At 51.5% G+C, this 7500-nt stretch overlaps 1 protein-coding gene across 1 annotated transcript in view; it reads right to left on the bottom strand.

Annotated features, from left to right (window-relative positions):
- The window catches only part of LOC143020323 (MOXD1 homolog 2-like), a 681164-nt gene that overhangs the window by 405909 nt on the left and 267755 nt on the right, over positions 1–7500 (bottom strand). The gene's annotated exons all lie outside the window — the stretch shown is intronic.

Below are 7500 nucleotides of genomic sequence, written 5' to 3'. Positions count from 1 at the left end.
ACCGAGACTCTCCTTCCTCCTGCCTTCAGGAGGAAAAATCCTTCAGGTCCTTCCTCTTCCTGAACGGGGCATACACCCTTCCATCTTTGCAGACAAACAATGTCATCAATACAATCTCCACCTTCTTTTCTTTCTCTGTCTCTCTCTTTTTCTTATTCCTCTCTCCCTCTCTGTCTCTCTTTCCCAGCACCTCTCTTCCTCTCCCTCTCTCTCTCTGCCTCTCTTTCCGAATATCTCTCTTCCTCCCCCTCTCCCTCTCTCTCCTTCCCACCCCATCCCATCCCTCCTTCCCTCTCTCCCTCCCTGTCTCTCTTTCCTAACACCTCCCTTCCTCACACTCTCCCTCTCTCTCTTTCTCTCTTCTTCCCACGCCTCCTCCCTCCTTCTCCCCCCCCTCTCTCTCTCTCTCTCTCCTTCCCTCTCTCTTTCACAACATCTCCCTTCTTCCCCTCTCTCTCTTTCTCATTCCCACCTTTCTCTTCCCCCTCTCTCTCTCTCTTTCCCAACATCTCCCTCCTTCTCTCTTCTTTCCTCTACTTCCCATTCTCCCTATCTCTCTTTCTCTCTTCTTCCCACCATCCCTCTTTCCTTCCTTCCTCTCTCTTTACCACCTTCCCTCCTTCCACCCCTCCTTCCCACCTACCCCATCCCTCCTCCCTCTCTCTCTCTCTCTCCTTCCCATCCACCCCTTCCCTGCCTCCTCTCTCCTTCCTACCTTCCCTCCTTCCTTCCTACCCACCACATACATCCTCCTTCACTCTCTCATTCCCACCCTCCCTCCTTCCTTCCCTCCTCTCTTCTTCCGACCCTCTCTTCCTCCTTCCCTCCATCCCTCCTACCCAGCCACCCCATCCCACTCTCCTCTCTTTCTCCCTCCCTCCTTCCTTTCTCCTTTCCACCCTTCCTCCTTCCTTCTCTCTCCCTCTCTCTCCTCTCCATACACCCCATCCCTCCTTTATCTCTCCTTCCTACTTCCACTCCTCCCTCCTTCCCTCCATTCCTCCTTCCCTCCTTCTCATTTTCTCCGGCCTTCGTTAGAAGCAGCTCCTTCTTTCTCACTCTGCAGAGCATCTCGTTGGGTCCCCCCCTCCCCCTTCCCCCTCCCCTCCCTCCACCACCCTCCTCATCCTCATCCTCCCCTTTATCCTCTAGACACGTCCTCATCTCGTGTTGTGTATCTTTTCTCGTACATTTTCCTGTTTTTTTTTCTTGTTTACTATAATACTTGGGATTTTCTTCTTTTTCCTTATATCATTTTTTTTCTGTTGCCTTCTTCATCACCGTATTTGATGTTTCTGTGATGTGTGACCCGTGTTAGTGTTGACACCACTATCACCACTAACGCCATCTGTATCACTTACATCACCACTGACATCACTTCCGGGTTTTTAAGGTTTCTGCACTTGATGTCATCATCGTTGTTGTCATGAAAGGCCATGTCGTCGATTCATGACGTCATATCGTTGACATCGCGTCGTTCTCATCAATTGTATTATTCCGCGACAGCTTAAAGTTATCTTTTACCTCAACTGAATAAAATACATTCGTAGTGGACAGAATTGAATATTTAGAAATGTCTAACTTGGTAAACGAGTTTGGAAGTTTTTGTCGTCGTCGTCGTCGTCGTCGTCGTCGTCGTCGTCGCCCTTCGTTGTCGTCCTTCGTCTCTTCTCCTTGTTTTCTGCTACTTCTTTTCATAAATGGGCTCCAGGCACGCAAGGCTACACCCATGTGACTCTCCTCCCTAGTTTCTTTCACCAACATCATTATCACCAAAACCACCACCATCACCTCAACTATCACCGTCACAAGTCGCTATCACCACCAACAACTTCACCACCACCATCACCTCAACTATCACCGTCACAAGTCGCTATCACCACCAACAACTTCACCACCACCACCACGAATCATTATCCCCATCCCCACCATCATTACCATCACCACTGACTCAGATATCAGGTCCTGTTAATATCACCACCGTGAAATTACATATAAACATTATGGAACATTCTAATTACTGACATCGGGGCTATACCCTACAGTTATCGTAACCAGCACCAGCATCACCACCACCACCACTACCACCACCACCTCCACCACCACCACCTCCACCTCCACCTTCCTCATTATCCACACTGTTGGTCTCCCTCCCTCTCCTTCCTCCTCTTCTTTTGTCTGGGCTTTCCTTACTATATTATTTTCACTTTTTCTTCATCATATCGCCGCCTTTTGCGCTTCACGCTCTCTGCACACTCACTTGTTTTCCTTTCTTCTCCTTTTTTCCTCCTCCTCCTCCTCCTTCTCCTTCCCCTACTCCTCCTCCTCGTCCTCCTCCTCCTCCGTCTAGGCTTCTTCCCTTTGTTGTTGACGTTGTTAGAGTTGGGTTTTCTTCCATTCTCCTCTCATCTCATCCATCTTGCCTCATCCACTGTACCCCTTTCATCCATCCTGACATCCAGCCATGCACATTTCGTCATCCATCTTCTCCGTCACTCTCCATTCCTGCCTTCTTTTATTTCTTTCTTTGAGTTTTTTTTTAGTTTTTCTTTTCTTTTCCTTTCATCGTTTCTTGAAGCGGTTCTCAACTTCTTGTGTGTCCTCCGGGCCTCTACGTGTCCGCTGCCGAAGAGCATTCACACACCCAAGAAGTCTTCGCGTTCCGGCAAACACGTTTTAATGGAACACGAGTCTCATGCCCGGAACTCGTTTCCGGTTCTCAAGTCCCCAGAAAGACCGTCTTGGAACACGAGTTCCAGGGCCGGAGCTCGTTTCCGGTTCTCAAGTCCCCAGAAAGACCGTCTTGGAACACGAGTTCCAGGCCCGGAACTCGTTTCCGGTTCTCAAGTCCCCAGAAAGACCGTCTTGGAACACGAGTTCCAGGCCCGGAACTCGTTTCCGGTTCTCAAGTCCCCAGAAAGACCGTCTTGGAACACGAGTCCCATGCCCGGAACTCGTTCCCGGATCACAAGTTCCCAGAAAGACCGTCTTGGAACACGAGTTCCAGGCCCGGAACTCGTTTCCGGTTCTCAAGTCCCCAGAAAGACCGTCTTGGAACACGAGTCCCATGCCCGGAACTCGTTTCCGATTCTCAAGTCCCCAGAAAGACCGTCTTGGAACTCGACTCCTATGCCTGGGTACAGGAACGTGGTATCCGGTACTCAGACCAGGGGACACCCTGTCCACGTGGCTCCCGACCTCCGGAAGAAGACCCCGGAGGACATTATCTCCGAAAAAGGCGCTCCGGAACATGAAACCTCCCGGAACAGAACTTGAGCCAAGAACGCGACCTCTTCCTCGTCTTCTTTTTGAAGGTGTTTTGGATGTCACGGTCTTAAAACATGAACCTTCCCCCTCTTTCCCTCCTCCTTCCTCTCCCCCCTTTCCCCACTCCTTCCTCTCCCCCCTTTCCCTTTTCACACTTCGCCCTCCTCCCCAACTCCTCTTTCTCCTCTCCTGTTACATTTCCCCTACCTTCCCCTCCCCCTCCCATTCCCAGTTTCTCCTCCTCTTCCTCCTCTCTATTCCTACGTCCCCCTACTTCCCCTATTCCTACTGTCTCCTCCTGCCCCCTCTACTCCCAATTCCCCCTCCTCCCTCATCCCACTTCCCTGTCCTCACCCCATTCCTACTTTCCCCACTTTACCCCAATCCCACTTACCCCTCCTCCCAATCTCATTTCCCCTCTTCCCCCTCCTCCTCCTCCTCCCCAATTCCACTTCCACCTCCTCCCCCTCCCCTTCCTCCCCCTCCTCCCCTCTTGCTACCTACCATCACCACATCTCATATTCTGGCAAAGCTCTTCTTCAGGGCTCAAAGACCCTCTTCCTCCTCTCTTCCATCCAGAGGCACGTGCCTTTCCTTCCCTCCCTCTCTTCCCTCCCTCCTCTCCCTCATTTCTCTCATCCTCTCTCCCTCCATCTCTCATTCCTCCATCCCTCTTCCTCCCCTCTTCCATCCGGAGGCACGTGCCTTCCCTTCCCTCCCTCCCTCCTCTCCCTCCATCTCTCATTCCTCCATCCTTATTCCTTCCTCCCTTCCTCCTATCCCTCCTTTCTCTCATCCTCTCTCCCTCCATCTATTACTCCTCCATCCCTCTTCCTCCCTTCCTCCATCTCTCACTTCCTTCCTCCTCCCTCCACCTCTCACTCCTCCATCCCTCCACCTCTCACTCCTCCACCCCTCTTCCTGCCTCCTTTCTTTCTCCCTTCCTCCATCTCTCATTCACTCCCTCCCTCTCTCACTCCATCCTTTCTTCCAACCTCCCCCTCCCACTCACCATCCCTCCCTCCCTCCCTACCTCCCTACTTTTCTCACTCCAGACCTCCTCCTCCCTCCCTCCAGCCTTTTACACCTCTCCCTCCTACCCTCCTTCCTCCCCCTCCTACCCTCTCTCCTCCTCCTCCCGCCCTCCTTCCTCCCCCTCCTATCCTCTCTCCTCCCCCTCCCGTCCTCTCTCCTCCCCTCCTGTCCTCTCTCCTCCCCCTCCCGCCCTTCCTCCCTCCGGTCCTCCACACTCAACCTCCCACCCCCTCCCACCTCCCTCCCACCCCTCCCCCTCCCTCCTTCGTCCCTTCCTTCACTTTCGACCCAGTTGGGCTTGTGGGGGCTTTATCTGCTGCTACTCCCCCCTGCTGCATAGCAAAGCGTGGCCAGCAGGTCCCTCGACTTTCCAACCAAGGAAATTATGCGTAGATTCACTTCTCTTCTTTGTTCTTGGTCGGGAATGGCCGCGTTGGAGAATATCAAAGTGGGAGGGAAACTCAAGAGAGAGTTTTCGCTTCTGTGTGTGTGTGTGTGTGAGAGAGAGAGAGAGAGAGAGAGAGAGAGAGAGAGAGAGAGAGAGAGAGAGAGAGAGAGAGAGAGAAAGAGAGAGAGGGAGAGAGAGAGTGGGGGGAGAAAGGGAGGGAGAGAAAGGGAAGGGAGGGGAGAGGGAGAGACGGAGGAAGAGAGGGAGAGGGAAGGAGGGAGAATGTGGAAGAGAAGGAGAGAGAGAGAGAGAGAGAGAGAGAGAGAGAGAGAGAGAGAGAGAGAGAGAGGGAGAGAGAGAGAGACGGAGGAATGGAAGGAGGGAGAGGAAGGGAGAGGAAGGGAGGGAGGGAAGGTGAAGGAATGAGAAAGAGGGAGGGAGAGTAAAAGTGAGAGATGGGAGGAGAAGGAAAAGAAAGGGAGAGGAAGGGAAAGAGAAGGAAAGGGAGAGAGAGATCGAGAGCGAGAACGAAAGATAGATAGATAGGTATAGACAGGTAGATAGATAGATAGATAGATAGATAGATAGATAGAGAGAGAGAGAGTTTTCGGTGAATATAGCAAGGGGAGAGAGAAGCCTTCCTATTGCATATATATGGCGGCGGAGGGGAATTTCGCTTGAGAGAGAGAGAGAGAGAGAGAGAGAGAGAGAGAGAGAGAGAGAGAGAGAGAGAGAGAGAGAGAGAGAGAGAGAGAGAGAGACTCTTTCTGGTGAAGATAGCAAGGGGAAAGAGAATCCTTCCTATTGTATATATATGGCGGCGGAGGGGAAGAACACTTCAGGGTACTTCAGTGGAAGGGAAGAGGAGGAAGAGGAGGAGGAGGAGGAGGAGGAGGAGGAGGAGGAGGAGGAGGAGAGGAGGAGGAGAGAAGACCGTGGAAGAAGTGGAATGGACCGAAGAAGAGGAGGCTAGAGAGAGGTTAGATAAGAGGATCTAGGAATAAGAATAATATTAAATGGAGAAACAATAGAATAAGGAGGTGAAGAGAAGGAGGAGAGGAGGGCGGTGGAGGAGGTAGTAGAGGTGGAGGATGAAAGGGAGGTGGAGGTAGAAGAGGAGGACGAGGGAGAAGAAGAGAAGCTACAGGAAAAGGAAGAGGAGATGGATGAGAAGTAGGAAGAAAAAGAGGAAGAAGAGGAAAAGGAAGAGGAAGAAGAGGAGGAGGAGGAAGAGGAGGCGGAGTAGAAGTAGGAAGAAAATTAGGAGGCGGAGTGGTAGGAGGCGGAATAGTAGGAGGTGGAGGAGGAGGAGGAGGAGGAGGAGGAGGAGGAGGAGGAGGAAGAAGAGGAGGGAAGAAGCAGAGATTGAGCCATGAGTAGGGGGAGAGAAAAGGATGAGAAACAGTAATTATAACCTCTTATCCTTGGATGAGCTGAGAGATAATAGTAGACGAACATGAAGGGGGAATATGAAATGCAGGAGAAAGAAAGAGGGAGGCGCGAAAGAAGAGGAAGATGTGGAGAAGGACGTGGAGGAGGATGTGGAGGATGTGGAGTAGGATATGGAGGAATAGGTGGAGGAAGATGTAGAGGAGGATGTTGAGGATGTGGGGGAGGACGTGGAGGAAGATGTGGAGGGATACGTGAAGGAGTACGTGGAGGAGGATGTGGAGGAGTATGTGTTTGGAGGATGTGGACTAGGACGTGGAGGAGGATGTGGAGGAGTATATGTTTGGAGGATGTGGACTAGGACGTGGAGGAGGATGAGGAGGAAGATTTAGAGGAGGATGTGGAGAGGTACGTGAAGGAGTACGTGAAGGAGGATGTGAAAGTGGATGTGGAAGAGAACGTGGAGGAAGACGTGGAGGAGGATGTGAAAGATAATGTAGAGGAAGATGTGGAAGAGCATAAAGAGCAAGAGGAGCAATAAGAGGAGGTAAGAAAAATGAGTTCGTATAAGGAAGAGGTATAACGAGATGAAATAACAAGAAAGAGGATAATGAAAAAGAGGTTGAAAAAGATGAAGCCTTTGAGGAGGGTCAAGAGGAGCAGGAATGAGGAATGAGGAAGGAGGAAGGAGGAGGAGGAGGAGGAGGAGGAAAGTGTAAGGAGGAAGAGAGGAAGAGGAGAGGGAGGAAGAGGAAAAAGAAGAGAAGGAGAAGAGGAAGAGGAGGAGGAAGAGGAGGAGAGGGAGGAGGAAGAAAGAGAGAAAGAGGAGGAGAGGAAGGAGGAGGAGAGATGAAAGAGAAGAAGGAAGAGGAGGAGAGGGAGAGTAGGAGGAGGTGAGGGAGGAGGAGGAGAAGGAGGAGGAGAGATGAAGAAGGAGGAGAGGGAGGAGGAGGAGAGGGGGAGGAGGAGAGGAAGGAGGAAGAGAAGGATGAGGAGGAGAGAGGAAGGAGAAGGAGGAGTATGAGGAGAAAGAGGCAGAGAGGAAGGAGGCGCTTTTGGTATTGAGTCTCCTCTGATTTTTTTTTTTTTTTTTTTTTTTTTGACACCATGGAATTTCTTAAAGACATCATCATCATTGTCACCCCAGATCCAGCTCGAATCCTAACCTGTGCCAAACATCTGTTTTGGCTCTCCAAGCATAAGAAGCAAAGGTGACGCCCTTGGCTGCAGTCCTTAAACTGACCCCCCCCCCCGCGTTGTTCTTTCGTACTCCAGTTTGAGGAGAGTTGGGAGAAGGAGGAGGTTAAGAGTGTGGAGGATGACCTTTGCTAGCTCAAGGCCGAGCCTTAGGTTCTCCTCGGCGAGGATGACCTATTACGTAACGTGTCTGGTGACGTCACAGCATCTGGTGCTCAACGTCG

The sequence above is a fragment of the Oratosquilla oratoria genome, chromosome 39 (genome assembly GCF_046742065.1).
Source record: "Oratosquilla oratoria isolate Oo_2021 chromosome 39, ASM4674206v1, whole genome shotgun sequence".
Lineage (NCBI taxonomy): Eukaryota > Metazoa > Arthropoda > Malacostraca > Stomatopoda > Squillidae > Oratosquilla > Oratosquilla oratoria.
Note: the sequence above shows the minus strand (reverse complement) of the source record. Positions and strands in the feature narration are given on the sequence as shown.